Raw genomic sequence first — 21,922 nt, 5'->3', positions numbered from 1 at the left:
GGGTCAGGGGCATGCATTGAACTTGCAGTAATAACTCCAGAAGAGATGGTTGTGCACTTGTGTTTCCTTCTATAGGGTAGCATTGAACAGCTGGTCTTATTCTCATTAATGAGAATATCTATTCATTTGAATAGATAATACGTAAATATGCTAGAATCACATTAACATATAAAGATGCAGAAATCATATAAAGATATAGAAACATTCCTGTTTTCTTCCTAGTCTTCTAGTTCTGCTCTCTAGAGACATACCTGGTTTTAGCTCCTCCTGTACTCATGCAGATTTATTTCATATATAAAAAACATATGTTCATACTATTTGTTGAAAGAAACAGTAGTGTGGTTGTCTGAATTCCATGATGTCCCCTGAAGCTCCTGTTCCCTAGTGCACGTGCCCTATATCATCCTCTCTTGAGTGTGGGAGGACCAGGGGAAATGGTGAGCTATCGCTACCGTGATTAGGTTGGGCTAGATATGCCTCCACCGTAGCCACTGGCTCTGAAGACAAAATAAACTGCCATGTTGTCAGAGAGTCCCATGCTGGGACCTGGGGGTGATCCATGTGAACGGAGAGAGACCCCTGGCTTAGGGTCAGCAAGGAACTGACTTCTGCCAACAACCTGAATAAACTTGGAAGAGAAATCTGAATGTCAGATGAGTGTAGTCCAAGTGGACACCTTGATATCAGTCTGCTGAGATACTAAGTGGACCCATATCCAGATGCCTGACTTAAGGAAACTCTGAAATTATACAGTTATGTTGTTTTAAGCTACTATATTTGTGGTAATATTTTATGCTGCAATTGAAAACTAATACAAGCGTGGTCTTGTGTTGCATAACAATATTTCAATGATGGACCACATATATGATGGTTGTCCCATGAGATCATGTTGCCTAGTGACATCATGCCCATTTTAGTTTGTGTAAATACATCCTATGATGTTTACATAATCACAGAATCACATAATAACTAATTTCTCAGGATGTATCCCCTTTGCTGTGATCCATGCATGACTGTAGTATTAGAAAAGCACTTATTTTTCTGTTTAGTTTATCACTTTTCCTCCACTTAAAACACTATTAAGAAGTCTCTGTTTGATCCTTTTGCCCATTTACTAATTGTGCTATTTTTTTGTTGTTGTTTTGTTTTGTTTTATTTTTTTGGTGTTGAGCTTTTAGAGTTCTTGGAATGTTCTGGATATTGCTCTCTTCTCAGAGGAATGGCTGGTGGGAATTTTCTCCCTTTTTGTAGGCTCTCTCTTCATGCCAGCTTTATGTATATGTATAAAGCAATAATGAAAAATAACACAAAAGAATATATTTCTGTGTAATAGCTTTAGCAGAATTACTATGCTAAAAGTGCTAAAGGTGTTTTTCCTCTTTGTTCTTCCCTTTTTCATGTAAAATTCTTTCACTCTATAGCAAATGACAAAAGCATTATTATTTTCTAAGTATTATGCCTATCTTCATACTATCAACCTATTTAATATTTTTTCTGATAATATCTAACTTCCTAAAATACATAACTTGTTGATATAGGCTACAACAATGTAAAATGTTAATTATTATCACTTGTCCTATAAATCATGTCAACTAAGAGCTAAATTTAAGGTTTAATATTTAACATTTATTAATGGTAAAAAAATAGGAGACACATAAGCATGCTGTACCTACCAAAAATAGCCAAAATGCATTATCATCTCAGGTTATCAGTTAAAACTCACTAAATGGGAGTCTGGGTCTGGGAAAAATATTTTAGACTAAGTAAAAAAAAAATAATAATAATAATAAATAAATAAATAAATAATAAGCTGGGCAAGGTGGCACACGCCTGTAATCGGGAGGCTGAGGCAAGAGGATTGCGAGTTCAAAGCCAGCCTCAGCAAAAGTGAGCAACTCAGTGAGACCCTGTCTCCAAATAAAATACAAAATAGGGCTGAGGATGTGGCTCAGTGGTCTCGTGCCCCTGAGTTCAATCCCAGGTACCAAAACATTATATAAATAAACAAATAAATAAATAAACAAACAAGTAGAAGGAAAAAAAAAATGGGGGTCTTAGGAGAGAGCTAAACAAAAATGTGAGCATTTGCTTTATGTAAGTTGAAGAGTTCACTCAGTATTGTTGCTTGCTTGTGAAGGAAGTCGACCTTTAAGTACTGTTTATTGTTTAATAAACTCATAAGAGAAAATAAGCTTTCAGCAATGTTAAAAGAACAATGAAAATGAAAATAGCAAGAAAAATCTTGAACAGCACTGAAGATTGACACTGGTGACCACCACAAACCACAGCCACATGGTGTTTTCAGTTATGACTATTGTACACTGGGTTATTTTGGGAGCCCAACTCATTATGCCGGTTCCCAAGAAAAAACACTGTTAGAAGTGAGAAAGACATGTGCTAGTAAACCTCCTCAAGTTCCTGAATTTTAAGTAGTCATGGGGTATTCTCATTTAAAAAAGTGACCTTCAACATGAATAGACAGCACTTAAAAATGCCCAGGAACTGGGAACCATCAGAAGTCTGGAAGCAGGTTTGCTTAACTACATCCTCTTTTCTCCTGTGTCCCAGGATCATTATAAGTTGCAGCAGAACATGTTTTAAAGAGAAAACCGCTAATGCCTAGGAAGAAGGGTTAAAGAAAAAGATGAGCTCTGGGCTTTAAGCGACAGAAAATGGAACAAAAGAGGAACAAAAGAAAGTATTTAAAGATAAAGTGTCCTGAGAGCTTGTGATTACTAACGAGGTCCCGAGATCTTTCTCTACAGACAACCTCACAGATATTTACTTACTGGAAGTGCATCCACAGTAGTGTAGACTTAAGATCTGCTTGGGAACTGCAGGAATCACTGTTTGTCTTATAACCAGCAAGGCACATTAATAATCCCCTCCAGAGCCTGAACTGCAGGATGTCGAGCAAGGCTAAGAAAATGAAATGGTTTGAAAAATAAATTTAAAAAAAACAGCACAAGTTTGGGTCACTTGAATCTTTGATTCATGCCAGCTGCTTCATGCTGTGCTTAGCTCTCTCCCTCATTTGATCTCCTCCCAGGGAAAGAGAAGTTATGAGGCAATTCTGAGACTCCACCCATTGATTTTCAAAGCTTTCTATTTCATTAGGCAGGGAAACAGAATTTCTTCCCATAAATATCATACTGAAAATGAAGAACAGTGGTGGACTTGTCCTCTTGCTCTTTTGCATTGTGTTCAAGTTCCATCATTAGCACTTTCTTATACAGCAGATGGGTCCCTAGAAAACAAAGCCCCCTGTATGAGTGTCCAATGGGAAAGGTGAGGTGCTCAAAGACTTCCTCCTTTGCTCTTCACAGAGTGTCAGTGATGGGAGCTGATATTGGTAGAGGTGTTTATCTTTATCGATTCTTTACTGCACCTCTTGAATAGAAGGAGATCAGCTTTGAAGTTGCTCGTAAATTCCATAGGATGTGACATTTTAGTTATTGCTAGCTGACATAATAAGAGTATGAACTCAATATAATTATGTGAATTCTTCCTAGAATATCCATAAATGAATTTTGCCCTAGTTGCTCTTACCTGTAACGAGGATCCATGACTTCAATGATTAAATTCCTTTCTGAACTGAGAGAAACTACTAGTGAGTCATGGACTCATAATACCACAGGAGTGAGGCCTTTAAATCCTGAAAGAGCATTGAAACTTTAAAGGACTTAAAGACCTGATATGTAGATTTGGTGGGCCACTTTTATTTAACATCAAATATATTAAATATACTGTGGAGAATTGCATTTGAAATGTCCCAAAAATGGAGTCAACGAACAAATACAAAATATAGGGCAAATCAGGCAGAACATTGTGTGACTCCCACAGTTTACTCTGAGTTTTCATGATAGTTTATTACAGACTTGGGTTTGCTGCTTCTGTGATGCATTGAGCCCATCTTATTAAGGTCAAGGATAGAGAGGCAGAAGAGGGAGGTCAGAGAGAATCCCCACCCAGAATACACAGAAGAGAAACATGGTCATGACTTCTAAATCTTCTTTACTTTTTATAAGAAAACAAAGCATGTGCAGTGTGCCCTCTGAAGTTTCTTCCAGCAGATGACCCATAACTTAATGACCCTAATTTTAAAAATTCAGAAAATGCTCTCAAATCTGTACTCCGCAGTTAGAAGTTCACTGGATGAACTGATATGTACTTTTCCTAAGCCTTAGGCAGTGGCCAACACACAAGAAGTTCACAAGTGGTTCTGTGATTGGGTCTGCCTGGATCAGCCTGGAGCCTGAGTTCTTGGACACTGGCCTAATGCCAGACTGGGCATAAAGCTTGAGTCCACAGGGACAAGTGTGGGTCCCGGGTCCACAGGGAATAACCTGGAGCTTGGGTGTGTAGAAGTGGTACCAGAGGATCCGTGTGCAAGGGCCAGCCTAGCAGCTGAGTCCACTGAGGTAGGCCTGGACCATGGGGACGACCTGGTGCAGAGTGGACATGGAACATGTATCATTAGGTCCTGCCTGGAGTCCAAGATTGTACTTTCTAGTCTGATGCAAGTAGATATGAGGCCTTACCTGGGTCTTGGGACCACGGGTTGGCCTGGAACTTGGGTCCATAGGGGTGGTTGTGGAGCTTGGGCCTAAGGGGAAACCAATTCAGTGCTGGGTCTACTGGAATAGATCTAGACCCAGTGTCTTCTGGAGCAGGCCCGTGTCCTGAGTGTGCTGGATCATAGACCTGCAGTGACCAGTCTGGAGGGTAGGGCTCCAGGGACTGGTCTGGCCTATGTGCCTGTCTGCCAACCTGGTGACTCAAGCTATGGGTACCAACGTGACACTGGGATGGGTTTGAAGCCCGTGTCCATGGGGCCAACCTGGCTCTGGACTTGTCTGAAACATAATGTGAGCTTAAAGCCTGGGCTGTTCTCTGTGGCTTGGCAGTGAGATTGCCTAGAGTCTATATCTACAGAGGTTGGTCTGCAGGCTGTATCTGTGCCAGTCTGATCACTGTGGCTCAGGGGCCAGCTTCATTCTGTGATGGGTCAGAAGCTTGGAGGTGTGGGGACCCCTGTAGTGTCAGGGGCTGTCTAGGGCCTAATGCTTTAGTTCATGGATATTGACCTGAACTCTGGGGCTGTGGGCACCTGGCCAGTGTGGTTTGATTAGACAGGGCTGGCATTGAGGTCTGAAATATAGTCCAGCGCTCACGTTCTTCCCCTTCCCCTAAGTGGAGGGTATATCTCTCCATACTATGGTGCCTGAGAACAGGGAGGAATGATTCAGGGAAATGTCAAAAAGCCAAACAGTCCTCCCTACTCTCTTTAGTAAATCTTTTCTTATTTCTGTGCTACACCTGGGTGCTGTAATCTCTCACCTTACCTCTTGGAACAAATTATTCTAATTGATATTTCAGAAAAACATATTCTGCTGTCTTACTGTCATTCAGATTTTCTACACTTGAGTTTTTAATGTTGAACTTGTGTCTTTCCATAAATCTAATTTTTTTCATATAGTCATGTGATCATTTTTTTTTTGTATAGTACTGGGTTTAATTTGTTAGTATTTTATTAGGTATTTGGCATTAGTCTTCATTAGGAAAGTTAGTCATTCCTTTTTTTTAATTTTAATTTATTTTTATTGTAAACAAATGGGATAAATGTTGTTTCTGTTTGTACATGGAGTAACAGCATACCATTTGTGTAATCACACATTTACATAGGGTAATAATGTTTGATTCATCCTGTTATTTTTTCCTTCCCCCCACCCCTCCCACCCCTCCCACCCCTCTTTTCCCTCTATGAAGTCCCTCCTTCCTCCATTCATGCTCCCCTCTCATCCCCCATTATGTGTCATCATCCGCTTATCAGTGAGATCATTCGCCTTTTGGATTTTTGAGTTGGCTTATCTCACTTAGCATATTCTCCAATTTCATCCATTTTCCTGCAAATGCCATAATTTTATCATTCTTTATAGCTGAGTAATATTCCATTGTGTGTGTATATATATATATATATATATATACCACAGTTTCTTTATCCATTCATCAATTGAAGGACATCTAGGTTGGTTCCACAGTCTGGCTATTGTGAATTGAGCAGCTATGAACATTGATGTGGCTGTTATCTCTGAAGTATGCTGATTTTAAGTCCTTTGTGTATAGGCCGAGGAGTGGGATAGATGGGTCAAATGGTGGGTCCATTCCAAGTTTTCTAAGGAATCTCCACACTCCTTTCCAGAGTGGCTGCACTAATGCAGCCCCACCAGCAATGTGTGAGTGTACCTTTTCCCCACATCCTTGCCAACACCTGTTGTTGCTTGTATTCTTGATAATCGCCATTCTACTTGGGGTGAGATGGAATCTTAGTGTACTTTTGATTTGCATTTCTCTTATTACTAAAGATGGTGAACATTTTTTCATATGTTTGTTGATTGCTTGTAGATCTTCTTCTGTGAAGCATCTGTTCATATCCTTAGCCCATTTGTTGATTGGGTTATTTGTATTCTTGGTGTAGAGTATTTTGAATTCTTTATATATTCTGGACATTAGAGCTTTATCTGAAGTATGAGTGGCAAAGATATTCTCCCACTCTGTAGGCTCTCTCTTCCCATTACTGATAGTTTCCTTTGCTGAGAGAAAGCTATTTAGTTTGAATCTATCCCAGTTGTTGATTCTTGCTTTTAATTCTTGTGCTATGGGAGTCCTGTTAAGGAAGTCTGATCCTAAGCCAACAAGGTGAAAATTTGGACCTACATTTTCTTCTATAAAATGCAGGGTCTCTGGTCTGATTTCGGGGTCCTTGATCCATTGTGAGTTGATTTTTGTGCAGGGTGAGAGATAGGGGTTTAGTTTCATTCTGTTGTATATGGATTTCCAGTTTTCCTATCACCATTTGTTGAAGAGGCTATCTTTTCTCCATTGCATATTTTTGGCACCTTTGTCTAGTATGACAAAGTCCATTCCTCTATTCTGTACCATTGATCTACCTGTCTATTTTGGTGCCAATACCATGCAGTTTTTGTTACTATTGCTTTGTAGTATAGTTGAAGTTCTGGTATTTCGATACCCCCTGCTTCATTCTTCCTGCTAAGGATTGCTTTAGCTATTCTGGGCTTCTTATTCTTCCAGATGAATTTCATGATTGCTTGCTCTATTTCTGTAAGGTACATCATTGTGATTTTAATTGGAATTGCATTGAATCTCTATAGCACTTTTGGTAGTATGGCCATTTTAACAATATTAATTCTGCCTATCCAAGAACACGGGAGATCTTTCCATCTTCTAAGGTCTTCCTCAATTTCTTTCTTCAATGTTTTGTAGTTTTCATTGTAGAGATCTTTTACCTCTTTGGTTAGATTGATTTCCAAGTATTTTATTTTATTTTTTTTTGAGGCTATTGCAAATGGAGTTGTTTTCCTCATTTCCCTTTCAGCTATTTCGTCGCTTGCGTATAAAAATGCTTTAGATTTATGCGCGTTGATATTATAGCCTGCTATTTTGCTGAATTCATTGATGAGGCCTAGAAGTTTTCTGGAGGAGTTTTTTTGATCCTCTAAATATAGAATCATGTCATCAGCAAATAGTGACAGCTTAAGTTCCTCTTTTCCTATTTGTATCCCTTTAATTTTTTTAGTCTGCCTAATTGCTCTGGCTAGAGTTTCCAGGACAATGTTGAATAGATGTGGTGAACGAGGACATCCCTGTCTTGTTCCCATTTTTTAAAGGGAATGGTTTCAGTTTTTCTCCATTAAGAATGATGTTGGCCATGGGCTTAGCATTAATAGCCTTTACATTGTTCAGGTATGTTCCTACTGTCCCTATTTTTTCTAGTGTTTTGAGCATGAAGGGGTATTGTATTTTGTCAAATGCTTTTTCTGCGTCAATTGAAATAACCATATGATTCTTATCCTTAAGTCTATTGACATGATGGATTATGTTTATTAATTTATGGGTGTTAAACCATCCTTGCATTGCAGGGATGAACCCCACTTGATCGTGGTGCACAATTTTCTTAATATGCTTTCGGATACGGTTTGCCAATATTTTGTTAAGGATCTTTGCATCTATATTCATCAAGGATATTGGTCTAAAATATTCTTTCCTTGATGTGTCTTTTCCTGGTTTGGGTATGAGAGTGATATTAGCTTCATAGAAAGAGTTTGGTAGGGTACCCTCCTTTTCTTTTCCTGGAATACTTTGAGAAGTATTGGAATGAGATCTTCTTTGAAAGTCTTGTAGAACTCGGCTGAGAATCCGTCTGGTCCTGGGCTTTTCTTGGATGGTAGGTTTTTAATGGCTTCTTCTATTTCATTGCTTGATATTGATCTGTTTAAATTGTGTATATCCTCCTGGTCCAGTTTGGGAGGAGCATATGTCTCTAGAAATTTGTGAATGTCTTCGGTACTTTTTATTTTGTTGAATACAGATTTTCAAAGTAGCTTCTAATTATGTTATGTATCTCAGTGATGTCTGTCATGATATTTCCTTTTTCATCACAAGTTTTAGTAATTTAAGTTTTCTCTCTCTTCTTTGTTAGTGTGGCTAAGGGTTTGTCTATTTTGTTTACTTTCTCAAAGAACCAACTTTTTGTTATGTCAATTTTTTGAATAGATTCTTTTGTTTCAATTTCATTGATTTCAGCTCTGATTTTAATTATTTCCTGTCTTCTACTACTTTTGCTGTTCTTCTGTTCTTCTTTTTCTAGGGCTTTGAGCTGTAATATTAGGTCATTTAGTTGTTGACTTTTCATTCTTTTCTGGAATGCATTTTGAATGCATTTTCCTCTTAGTACCACTTTCATAGTGTTCCAGAGATTTTGATATGTTGTATCATCATTCTCATTGACCTCTAACAATTTTTTTGTCTCCTCCCTGAGAATTTTTGTTATCCATGTTTCATTCAATAGCATATTATTTAGTCTCCAGGTGTTGGAGTAATTTCTGTTTTTTATTTTGTCATTGATTTCTACTCTCAGTCCATTATGATCTGATAGAACACAAGGCAGTATCTCTATTTTTTTGCATTTCCTAAGGGCTGCTTTGTGGCATAACATATGGTCTATTTTCGGGAAGGTTCCATGTGCTGCTGAGAAGAAAGTGAATTTGCCTGTTGATGGATGGAATATTCCATATATGTCTATTAAGTCTAGGTTATTGATTGTGTTATTGAATTCTATGGTTTCTTTGTTCAGTTTTTGTTTGGAAGATCTATCTAGTGGTGACAGTGGTGTGTTATAGTCACCCAGAATTATTGTTTTGTGGTCTATGTGATTCCTGAAATTAAGAAGGGTTTGTTTGATGTACAGGGATGCACCATTGTTTGGGGCATAAATATTTACTATCATTATGTCTTCCTGATTTATGGTTCCCTTAAGCAGTATGAAATGTCCTTCTTTATTCCTTCTGACTAGCTTTGGCTTGAAGTCCACTTTATCTGATAGAAGGACAGAAACCCCGCTTTTTTACTGAGTCATGTGCGTGGTAGTTTTTTTCCCATCCTTTCACTTTTAGTCTGTGGATGTCTTTTTCTATGAGATGAGTCTCTTGCAGGCAGTATATTGTTGGGTCTTTCTTTTTAATCCATTCTGCCAGTCTATGTCTTTTGATTGAGGAGTTTAGGCCATCAACGTTCAGGGTTATTATTGAGATATGATTTGTATTTCCAGTCATTTGGCTTATTTTTTGTTTTTAAGTGGCTTGGTTTCTCCTTTGAGTGGTTTTTCTCTAAGGTAGTTCCTCCATTTGCTGACCTCCATTGTTGTTTTTCATTTCCTCCTCATGGAATATTTTGTTGAGAACATTCTGTAGTGCAGGCTTTCTATTTGTAAATCTTTTAACTTTTGTTTATCATGGAAAGATTTTATTTTATCTTCAAATCTGAAGGTTAGTTTTGCTGGGTATAGGATTCTTGGTTGGCAACCATGTTCTTTCAGAGCTTGAAATATGTTGGTCCAGGCCCTTCTAGCTTTTAGAGTCTGGGTTGAGAAGTCGGCTGCTATCCATATTGGTCTCCCTCTATATGTAATCTGATGCTTTTCTCTTGTGTCCTTCAAAATCCGATCTTTATTTTGAATGTTAGGCATTTTCATTATAATGTGCCTTGGTGTGGATCTGTTGTGATTTTGTGCATTTGGTGTTCTGTAAGCCTCTCATATTTGATTTTCCATTTCATTCTTCAGGCTTGGGAAATTTTCTGATATTATTAACTGAATAGGTTGTTCATTCCTTTGGTTTATATCTCTGTGCCTTCCTCAATCCCAATAATTCTTAAATTTGGTTTTTTCATGATGTCCCATAGTTCTTGGAGATTCTGTTCATGATTTCTTATCATCTTCTGTGTTTGGGCAACTTTATTTTCAAGATTAAATATTTTGTCTTCATTGTCTGAGGTTCGTCTTCCAAGTGGTCTAGTCTCTTGGTGATGCATTCCATGGAGTTTTTTATTTGGTTTATTGTTTCCTTCATTTCAACATTTCAAGGATTTCCATTTGGGTTTTTTTTTTTTTTTTTTTTTTTTTTTTTTTTTAGAATCTCTATCTCTTTTTTGAAGTGATCTTTCAGCTTATTGGTATTATCATTCATTGCCTGCATTTGGTCTCTTATCTCATCCTTTGCTTCGTGAATCATCTTAATCATGTATAATCTGAAGTCCTTTTCTGACATTTCTTCTAACATACTGTCATTGGATTCTATTCATATAGAACCTAGATTTGTTTGGATCATTTTTTCCCCTTGTTTTTTCATGTTGTTCATGTAGCTTCCCCTCCAGCAGTGCAGATCTGGGGAATTGCAGATTTCCCCCTTTAGGCTTATAGTGGCCCTATAGGTTTCCAAAACCCTTTCTTTAAGGGGAGATCAATATTAGCAGTGCCCAATTGAGACCCTATGTAATCCTAGACCAAATAGCCCCTATGAGGACAATAACAAAATTGTCATAATAAACAGAATGAGTTCAATTATTATCTTCAGTAAAAGAAACAGATTTGCCATAAGGTCTGCAGTTTCAAATGGAGGACAAAGAGGATGCAGAGGGATGTAGAATGTGGCTGTTAATGGGATAAGAAAAGAATATACAGAAGTTCTAGATAATAGAAAGGGTAAGAGTGTAATCAAAAGAAATTGGATGTTAGCATGCAAAAAAGAGAGAAAAAGACTCTGAGGGAACAGGTAAACAAAAGGAAAAGAGAGCAAGAAAAGTAAAGAAATAAAAACTTAAATTTTTTCCATAAAGAGAAAAAAGAATATCTACAGTATAACTGTCATATAGTAATGAAACCTCACAGTAGCTTGATGCATGAGAGGTACCTGACAATGAACTTCAAACCTCCAGTAGTCTCAGGATGGGATTTGCCCCACCTAAAGATCAGAGCTATGACTTCCAGGATTATCCAAGATGGCCCCTCTGGCTTCGAAATGTGTTAGCAAATGGGGAGCTGCAGCTCAGGGTGAGGACATGGTCAGCTGGAGGTTCTGGCGGCCGTATGCGGTTGTTCAGGCAGGGGTCCTGGAGGTCTGGTGTGTTTGGTGTGGTTGTGGGATCCTGGAGGCTGGGTTCAATCAGTCAGTCTGGGTCCTGGTGATAGGGCGTAGTCAGTTGGTCTGGGGGTCCTGGCGGCAGGGAGCAGTCAGTCGATGTGAGGGCCCCAGAGGCAGGGAGTGATCAGGCGGGCTGAGGGATCCTGGAGACAGGGCTCAATCAGTCCGGCCAGAGGTCATATGCGGCCTGGCTGTTGTCTCAAAATGGTGGCAGACACATATAATCAAACATGCAGGTACTGTGACAGGGAACTTCCAGGCAAGAGCAGGCAGCTGGTGCTCCACTGGCGGTTGGCGATCAGTTTGTGACTGTTGTCGGATGATCAGGAAGTGAACCTTGTGCACTGGGTGATGGATAGGTGTAAGGCAGGCGATGGACCAGCCAGAGGCAGTCAAATGGCAGATGATAGGCACCTGACAGTGAGCAATCTGCACTCAAAAAAGGCGTCGATATGCTGGCAGACTGCAGGTCATCACAGCAGACAAACGGGGTAAACACCAGAGAATTGATATGCAGCAAAAACTGCCTCACCAAGAAACAGATATCCTCTGCTTGAAACCAGAGTTACGGAGTGACAAGGAACGCAGCCTCCCTCTAGTCCGCCATCTTGGATCCCGCCTCCTTTTCTTTTAATATTTTATTTAACTTTGATATCAAGGTAACACTATATATTATTTTATCTTTTATTTCTTGAACAGGATATTAAGATTTTTTGGATAGATTCACGAATGAAACCATCTAGATAAAGAGTTACCTTAGTGAAATCTTTTTGTTTATTGGAAGCATTCTACTTAATAGGCCTGAGACCATTCAGATATTCAAATTCTTCTTGTGGCAATTTTGTAATTGTGTTCTGTAACTTGTGTTTTAGAAGAAATTTGCTTGTTTATCTTAGTTTTCAAATTTACTGGTATAGTTTCTCAGAATATTATTTCATTGTTGTTTTAATATTTGTAGCTACCATAGTGATATTTTGTTTTTCACTACTCAATTTATTTTTATTAATCTTTGTTGGAGTTTATTTTATTAATTGTTGTAGGAACTAAGTTTGTCTTTGTTGATTTGTTCTATTTTTGACTGATTTTTGGTGAATGTTACTCTCATCTATTTAATTCTTTTTTCACTTAATGTTTACTTGGCTCTCCTTTTTAACTTAACATTTGAAGATGGCAGTTAATAGAATTAGCTTGACTCCTCTTTTCCTTCCTAACAGAAAGACTTGAAGCAAAATTATTTCCTACCAGACGCTGTTTTTCCTGGTGTTTCACATGCTTAGATAACGCTTCATCTTTCTGTTCAATATGTTTTCTAATTTCCCTTGGAATTTCTTGTTTGATCTATGAGTTATTTTAAAATACATATTATAATTTCTTCATATTTGGAGATTTTCTAGGTATTGTTAATGGTTATTAATTTAGTTCTGATTGGTCATAACACATACTGTGTAAGATTTCAGCCTTGTGAAGCTTACTGAGTCTTATATTCCAACAGTATCCCTCTCTAGACCCTCTAAATATTTTCACTGTGCCTTTGTTTTCAACAGTTTGACTGTTATTCCAATGCATTATACTTTATTTATAATTTTTTTGTATTTTGACTGTTTAGAATTGGTTGATTCCCTTCCAAAAGTCAATGTTTTAAACATGAGTAACTTTTTTGCAGTATCTTTTGAGATGTTTATTCCTCTATCTTTTTTATGCTCTTCTCTGGCTGGGACTTATATTACTTACAAAAGAGGTCTTGCTAATTATTGTATAAGTGTTCTCTTAGATTGGTTCACTTACCTTCAGCTGTCTTTCTCTCTGCACTTCAGAGTACACAGTATTATGATTTTAATTTTTCTTCTGTGATCTTCGATTTGCTTTCTAGTTAATCCAGTGAAGTTTTAAATTCTAGTTATTAAAAATGTTCAGTTCTTGAATTTCTATTTATTGATTTATTTTTATTGGTTCTTTTTAGTCATACATGATAGTAGGACCCATTTAGACATATAAAAGCATGGTATATGTCTTGTTCTAATGAATTCCCAGGACCTTTACTTCCATGCCCCTCCCCCACCATCTGTTCCCTTCCCTTTACTGATCTTTCCACCATTTACCTATGCTTTTTTTTTTTTTTTTTTTTTTTTTAACAATTCTTTTGGATGGACACAATGGTGAGATTCTCGATGGTATATTTATATATGCATACAGGAAAGTTATGTCAGATTCATTGCCTTGTCTTTCCTTTTCCCATCCCCCTCTTTCCCTTCATTCCCCATTGTCTAGTCCACTGAACTTCTATTTTTTTTCCATCTTCCATCTGCTTATTATAGATTAGCTTCCCTACACAGAAAACATTGAACCTTTGTTTTGGGGGATTGATTAATTTCACTTAGCATGATAGTCCTCAGACCCATCCATTACTGGCAAATGTCATCAAGTAATTCTTTTTCATGGCTGAGAAATACTCCATTGTGTATATATACCACATTTTCATTATCCATTCATCTTTTGAGGGACACCTAGGTTGGTTCTATAGCTTAGCTATTGTGAATTATATTGCCATAAACTTTGATGTGGTGATGTCACTGTAGTATGCTGATTTTAAATCCTTTGAATATATACCAAGGAGTGGGTTACCTGGGTCCAATGGTAGTTCCATTCCTAGTTTTTTTGAGGAATTTTTTACTGCTTTCCATAAAGGTTGCACCAGTTTGCAGTCCCATCAACAATGTGAGTGTACTCTTTTCCCCACAACCTCACCAACATTTATTCTTGATAAATTGCCATTCTGACTAGAATGAGATGAAATCTCAGTGCAGGTCGTTGTTTTGTTTTTTTGTTTTTGTTTTGTTCTTTTTTTTTTTGCAAGGTTATACATTTTATTTTTTAATGAAACGTTTTTAAAAATTTGTTCTAATTAGTTTTACATGTCAGTAGCATGCATTTAGACACATTGTACACAGATGGAGCATGACTTCTCCTTCCTCTGGATTAACATGGGTGCAGAGTCACATCGGTATTGTATTCATACATGTATATAGGGTAATAATCTTCATCTCATTCCACTGTCCTTCCCATCCCCCCTTACCCACCCCTCCACTCATTGCCCTCTGCACAATACAAAGTCCCTTCATTTCCTCTGCCCTCATTATGGATCAGCTTATCAGAGAAATATTCAGCCTTTGGTTGTTTGGGTTTGGCTTATTGCACAATATCTTCCAGCTCCATCCATAATTTCATTCTTCTTTAAGGCTGAGTAATATTTCATTGTGTATAGGAACCACATTTTTTTTTATCCATTCATCTGTTGAAGGGTATCTAGGTTGGTTCCATAGTTTAGCTATTGTGAATTGAGCTGCTATAAACATTGATGTGACTGTGTCACTGTAGTATGCTGATTTTAAATGCTTTGGGTGTAAACTGAGGAGTGGGATGACTGGGTCAAATGGTGATTCCATTCCAAGTTTTCTGAGGAATCTCCATACTGCTTTCCAGAGTGGTTGCACCAATTTGCAGTGCCACTAGCAATTCATGAGGGTACCTTTTTCCCCACATCCTCAATAACACTTACTGTTGCTTGGCTTCTTGATAATTGTCACTTTTAATGGAGTGAGATGAAATCTTAGTGTAGTTTTGATTTGCGTTTCTCTAATTACTAGGACTGATGAACATTTTTTCATGTTTGTTGATTGGTTATATTTCTTCTTCTGTGAAGTGTCTGTTAGTTCCTTAGCCCATTTATTGATTGAGTTATTTGTTTTTTGGTGTTAAGTTTTTTTGAGTTCTTATATATCCTGGAGATTAGTGCTCTATCTCAGGTACATGTAGTAAAGAATAAACCTGCTGATGTCTTTGAGATTTTCTATTTTGTTGGAGTATAGATTTTCAAAGTAGCTTCTAATTATGTTATGTATTTCAATTGTGCCTGTCATGATATTTCCTTTTCCATCACAAATTTTAGTAATTTGAGTTTTTTCTCTCCTCTTCATTAGTGTGCCTAAGGGTTTATCGATTTTGTTTATTTTTTCAAAGAACCAACTTTTCCTTCTGTCAATTTTTTGAATTGTTTCTTTTGTTTCAATTTCATTATTTTCAGATCTGATTTTAATTATTTCCTGTCTTCTACTGTTTTGGTGTTGATTGGTTCTTGTTTTTCTAGGGCTTTGAAATATAATGTTAGGTCGTTTATTTGTTGGCTTTTCATTCTTTAAACGAATGAGCTCAATGCATTGAACTTTCCTCTTAGCACTGCCTTCATAGTATCCCAGAGATTTTGATATGCTGTATTGGTGTTCTCTCTCTGTATTTTTTAATTCCCTCCCTGATTTACACTGCTATCCCTTCATCATTCAGTAGCATGTTATTTAGTCTTTAGGCTTTGGAGTTGCCTCTAATTTTTATTTTATCATTGATTTCTAGTTTCAGTCCATTATGATCTGATAGAATTCAGGGTAGTATTTCTATTTTTTTTTTTGTTTGTTTGTATTTGCTAAAAGTTGCTTTGTGGCATAACATATAGTCTATTTTAGAGAAGAATCCATGTGTTGCTGAGAAGAAAGTATAAACCCTCAATGATAGATGAAATATTCTATATACATCCATTAAGTCTAAATTATTGATTGTAATACTATAGTTTTTTTTTTAGTTTTTGTTTGGAAGATCTATGCAGTGGTGAGAGAGGTGTGTTAAAGTCACCCAGTGTCATTGTGTTGAGGTCTATTTGATTCTTGAAGTTAAGAAAGGTTTGATTTATGTATGTAGATGCTCCATTGTTAGGGTGTATATATTTATGATTGTTATGTCTTGTTGATGTATGGTTCCCTTAAGCAGTATGAAATGACCTTCTTTATCTCTTCTGACAAACTTTGGTTGAAGCCCACTTTATCTGACATGAGGATAGAAACATCTGCTTGTTTACAAAGTTCATGTGAGTGGTATGTTTTTTCCCAACCCTTTACCTTTAGTTTGTGAATGTCTTTTCCTAGGAGTTGAGTCTCATATCGTTGGGTCTTTTTTCCTAATCCAATCTGCCAGTGTATGTCTTTTGATTGATTAGTTAGGGCATTAACATTCAGGGTTATTACTGAGATATGATTTGTTTTTCTTTTTGTTTATTTTTGGCTTTTAACTTGACTTAGTTTCTCCTTTGAATGACTTTTTCTTTAATGTATTTCCTCCCTTTACTTGTTTTCATTTTTTTTCCTTTTCCTCCTCACGGAATATTTTGTTGAGAATGTTCCGTAATGCAGGTTTTCTATTTGTGAATTCTTCAAATTTTCTTCATGAAGGTGTTTATTTCATCTTCAAATATGAAGCTTAGTTTTGATGGATATAAAATTATCAGTTGGCATCCGTTTTCTTTCAGAGCTTGATATATGTGGTTCCAGGATCTTCTGGCATTGAGAATCTGGGTTGAGAAATCAGCTGAAATCTGAATTGGCTTCCCCCTATATGTAATTTTGATTTTTTTTTAAATCTCGCAGTCTTTAAAATTCTACCCTTATTCTGTATGTTAGTCATTCTCATTATAATGTGCCTCGATTTGGATCTGTTGTAATTTTGTACGTTTGGTGTCCTATAAGCCTCTTGTAGTTGATTTTCCACTTCATTCTTTAGATTTGGGGAATTTTCTGATACTATGTCATTGAAAAGATTATGCATTCCATGCCTTAGTCTATTCTGATAGATCTCAAGTTTGGTCTTTTCATGTTATTCCATATCTCTTGGAAGTTCTGCTCATGGTTTCTTACCATCTCTTCTATGCAATCAACTTTAATTTCAAGAGTATATATTTAGTCTTCATTGTCTGAGGTTCTGTCTTCCAAGTGGTATAGTCTGTTGGTGATGCTTTCTACTGAATTTATCATTTGGTTTATTGATTCCTCCATTGTGATGATTTCTGCTTATTTTTTTTCCCACAATCTCTAAATAACTGTTTATGAAGTGATCTTTTGCTTGCTGTATTTTCTCTTTGATTTCACTCCTTATACCTTCCTTTCCTACAATATGAACAGTAAGTTTACTAAAACAGGTTACTGTTTAAATGATGGAAAAAGAGGGAACAGAGGTAGTGTAGGATGTGATGTTTATGAGGGAGAGGGAAAAGGAGAGAATACAGGGGTAAAATTTTATAGTAAGAGTGAAGGAGGAATTAACAGAGATTGGCTATAAGCATGAGAGAAGTGAGAAAGAGAATCCATGGAGAGAGATAAGTGAGAGAAAAAATATATACAGATTTAAAGATATGTAAAAATATAAAAATTTGCAACCAAACTATACTATTCAGACTTCCCACTCTTCAATAAACTGATGCATGAAAAATATTTGGGTTCAAAGATGGTAGAGAAATGAGAGAGGGGGAAATAAAGGACAGTCTCTATGGAGAATTGATTGCTTCCGCTGGCTTTCAAAAATTTTATCAGCTTCCCTTATCTGTGGGTAGGTGGGGTTATTTGAAGTTTGATAGCAGCTTCAGTCTGGTGGGTGCTGGACTGGTTGACAGGGTGAGCATATAGCAAGATGCCCTCTTGCCCTCTTCCAGTCTTCCCACCCCTTGTAGTTGACACCTTCCATCCCCACACCCTTCAGCAGTCACTGAGCTGGAGAGAGCACAGTTTTCTACAGTTTCTCCAACCTGTGCTCCTACAGTTACTCCAACCTGTGCTCCCCCAATGAACTGCCTCTAGTCTCCAGCTTTCCACAGGCTTGCCAGACCCAGACTGGCCCACACAAACCCAGTTGCAATCTGAAGGACATGGGCTTCAGATTCTCCAGGCTCTGCCTTGCAGGAGTCCTAAGATCTCTATGACATTCCAATTTGTAGAGAAACACCAGGGATGTGCTCACACAAAGAAGTGATCCTGCAAAGAGGACAGCAGATGGCGTCCATTAGCACTGGGTGTAACCAGACTTGCAGGTAACTGGATATATATTTGTAGGCCCTGTCCATTGTACCCAGACTAAGGCAGCTCTGTAAGTACAAAAGGACAGGAAGCAGACCTCAGTGGATTCAGAGAAGCCTTTATTCATTCATGGACTCAGGTACCTCTGGGGCCCATTTTCTGGATGGGAAAATGGCCGTCAGTTACAGAGGAGATTTTGGTTTTATAGGGTACAATGATATAATTATTGGAGTCTGTGTCCATGCAGTTTTGACTGTCAAGAGCTAGTTGAACAAGTTAAAACTTTAATTTAGGAGGGTAGCTGTAAAAAGGTTGAAACTCATTGTTGTATGGGGAGATAAGAGTCCAGACCCCTAGGGATGAGGACTCAAATCTTGCCCATTGATATTTGCTGTATCTTCATTTAGGACTAATTTTCCATGGGGGAAGGTAATGGTTTAGGACCCAGAATTCAGTATCTACCCTTTTCCCCCAAGACTCATTGTTCCTTGGCTAGTTTCCCCTCCCACCTCCCAAGCTGCACCTCTCTCCATTTTTCTTCTGGGGCTATCTTGCAGAAATATTATGTTATATAACCCTTCAAGCTGCACCCTGAGATGGTGAGGGTAGCTGCAGCAATCCTGCAGGCCCCTTGGCCCTGGACTCCCAGACCCTGGCTGATGTCCCAAGATGGTAGTGACTGTGTGCAGCCAAACCTGTGGATACCCTGACAATGGACTTCCAGGTAGCAATCAGCAGTGGGTACTTCTGTGGGCAGACCATAGGTAGTCTGCAGGAAAACAGTAGGGTGTCAGCAGGTGACATGCAGGATCAGGATAAAGGTGGGGATGTACAATCAAAAAGTCAACAAATGGGTACTTGGTGGGCACCACAGATGTCAGCCAGTGATCTACACACAAAAAGTGGGTAATGTACTGGCAGAGGGCTGGTAATCATGGCAAACAAATGAGTGCCAGACAGAGGAACAGTGGGCAGCGAGGGTTGTCTCCCAAAGAAACAGAATTTCCTCTGCTTGAGTCCCTGGTCACTGAGCAACAAGGAACACAACCTTCCCCTAGTTCACCATCTTGGATCCCTCAAGTGTAGTTTTAATTTGAATTTCTCTAATTGTTTAGCGGTGTTGAACATTTTTTCATATATTTATTGACCATTCATATTTCCTCTTTTGGGAAGTGTCTGCTCAGTTCCTTTGTTCATTTATTGACTGGGTTATTTGGGGATTTTTTTTGGTGTTACATTTTTTTGAGCTTTCTGTATATCCTGAAAATTAGTGACCTATCTGAGGAGCAGTTGGCAAAGATTTTTCTCCCATTCTGAAGGCTTACTCTTCACACTCTTGATTGTTAACTTTGCTGTGAAGAAGCTTTTTAGTTTGCTTCCATCTTATAAGTTGATTTTTGAATTTACTTCTTGTCCTTTAGGAGTCTTAAGGAAGTCAGTTCCTGAGCCAACATGTTGGAGTGTTAGCCTACAGTTTCTTCTCACAGGTTCAGGGTTTCTGTTGTAATTCCTAGGACTTCGATTCACTTCAAATTGAGTTTTGGCAGGGTGACAGATACAGGTTAACTTTCAATCTATTCCATATGAATTTCCAGTTTTCCAAGCACTATTTGTTAAAGAGGCTTTTTTCCAACACAGGTTTTTGGCATCTTTGTCTAGTATGAGATAACTGTATTTATATGGATTTGTCTCTGTGTCTTCTATTCTCTTCCATTGGTCTTCACACCTATTTTGGTTCCACTTCCATGCTATTTTTGTTACTATAGCTCTGTAGTATAATGGTATTGTGATGCTTCCTGCTTCACTTTTCTTTCTAAGGATTCCTTTGGCCTTTCTGGGCTTCATATTTTTCAAAATGAATTTCATGACAGAATTTTCTATTTCTATGAAGAGCATCATTGGGATTTTGATGGGAATTGCTTTGAATCTGTATAGCATCTTGGTACTAGGTTCATTTTGACAATATTAATTCTGCCTATTGAAGAACATGGGAGGTCTTTCCATCTTCTAAGGTCTTCAATTTCTCTCTTTAGTGTTATGCAGTTTTTGTTGTAGTGGTCCTTCACCTATTCTGTTAGATTGATTCTCAAATATTTTATTTTGTTGTGAGTATTGTGAATGGAAAGTTTTCCTGATTTTCAGCAGATTCATCATTGAAATATAGGAATGTGATTGACTTATGGGTGTTGATTTTGTATTTGACTTTGCTGAATTCATTTAGGAACTCTAGATGTTTTCTTGTGGAACTTTTTGGGGCTTGTAAATATAGGCTCTTGTTATAGGAAAACAGAGATAGTTTGAGCTCATCTTTCCTGTACATATCTTTTAATTTCTTTCTCTTGCTTAATTCCTCTGACTACATTTTCAGGACTATGTTGAATAGGAGTAATGACAGTGGGCATTCCTGTGTGGCTCCTGTCTGTATGTTTTTAGAGAAAATGCTTTCAATTTTTCTCCATTCAGAACAATGTTGGACTTGGGATTGTTGTATAAAGCCTTTACAATGTTGAGGTATGTTTCTATTATCCTTAGTTTTACTAGTGTTTTAATCATGCATTGGTGCTGTATTTTCTCAAATGCCTTTTCTGCACCTACTGAGATAATCATAAGATTCTTGTCTTTAAGTCATTTTATGTTTGGCATTATTTATTGATTTCCATATGATTAATGGACCTTCCATTCCTGGGATGAACCCCACTTGAACCTGAAGCATTACCTTTTTAATGTGTTTTTGTATGTGGTTTGCTAGGAGTTTATTAAGAATTGTTGCCTGTTGTTCATCAAGGATATTGGTCTTGAAGTTTTCTTTTCTTGATGTCTTGATGTGTCTTTGTCTGGTTTTGGTATCAAGGTAATACTGGCTTCACAGAGTGATTTTGGAATATTTCTCTCTTTTTCTGTTTCATAGAATAATTTGAGGAGGATTGGTATTAGTTATTTCTGAAGTGTCTGTCCAAATTTGGCTGAAAGTCCATCCAGTCCCAGGATTGTTTTGTTGGTAAACTTTTGATGGCTTCTTCAATTTTTTTCCTTGAAATAGGAACAGGTTGAAGGTACAATGTTGGCTATTGGGTTAATAATTATCGTTCAACTTAAGGAGTTATGTATATGATCAGAGTTGACATGTGAGATGTTTATAGTATACCATGTCCAGGTGGAGAAAATAGGGTTGAATCTTGTCTGCGGATCTTTCCTGAGTTGTAGGGGCACAGGAGTCAAAATGCCAGCACTTTCCGATTTGTCCTCTCAGGGGCCTCTGGCTGACTCCTCAGAGGGTGCAATGTTGTGAATTTGGTGCTCCTATGGATAGCAGTAGTTCAGGATGCAGGCTCTGGAGGGTCCCCATATTTGTTGTGGGTCACTGTGTACTTGTTCCCCTCAATTGGATTCTTTTCACAGTAGTGAAGTTCCTGACGGCTGTCTGTAAGTGCAGGAGCTCTGCTTGTGGTTTTTCCAGAGGTCATCTCTGGTGTAGAAGTACTCCCCCAGCTGACTCTGCTTTCTGAGTTACAGTAGTGAAAGGTCTCCAGAGGTTCA

At 37.8% G+C, this 21,922-nt stretch overlaps 1 protein-coding gene across 5 annotated transcripts in view; it reads right to left on the bottom strand.

Moving 5' to 3' along the window:
* Positions 1-21,922, bottom strand: part of LOC306638800 (interferon-activable protein 203-like) — a 117,508-nt gene that overhangs the window by 39,009 nt on the left and 56,577 nt on the right. For 2 of the 5 annotated variants that reach the window (XM_079102157.1, XM_079102162.1), the window contains exon 1: positions 2,790-3,056. The exons of the other annotated variants lie outside the window; for them this stretch is intronic. The gene's annotated coding sequence lies outside the window, so the exon portion shown is untranslated. Of the gene's footprint in view, positions 1-2,789; positions 3,057-21,922 lie in introns of those variants that run through there. 5 annotated transcript variants of the gene reach the window in all.

This window comes from Sciurus vulgaris (assembly GCF_902686455.1).
Source record: "Sciurus vulgaris genome assembly, chromosome: 1".
NCBI lineage: Eukaryota > Metazoa > Chordata > Mammalia > Rodentia > Sciuridae > Sciurus > Sciurus vulgaris.
The sequence above is the reverse complement of the archived record's forward strand: the minus strand, read 5'-3'. Positions and strand labels throughout refer to the sequence as shown.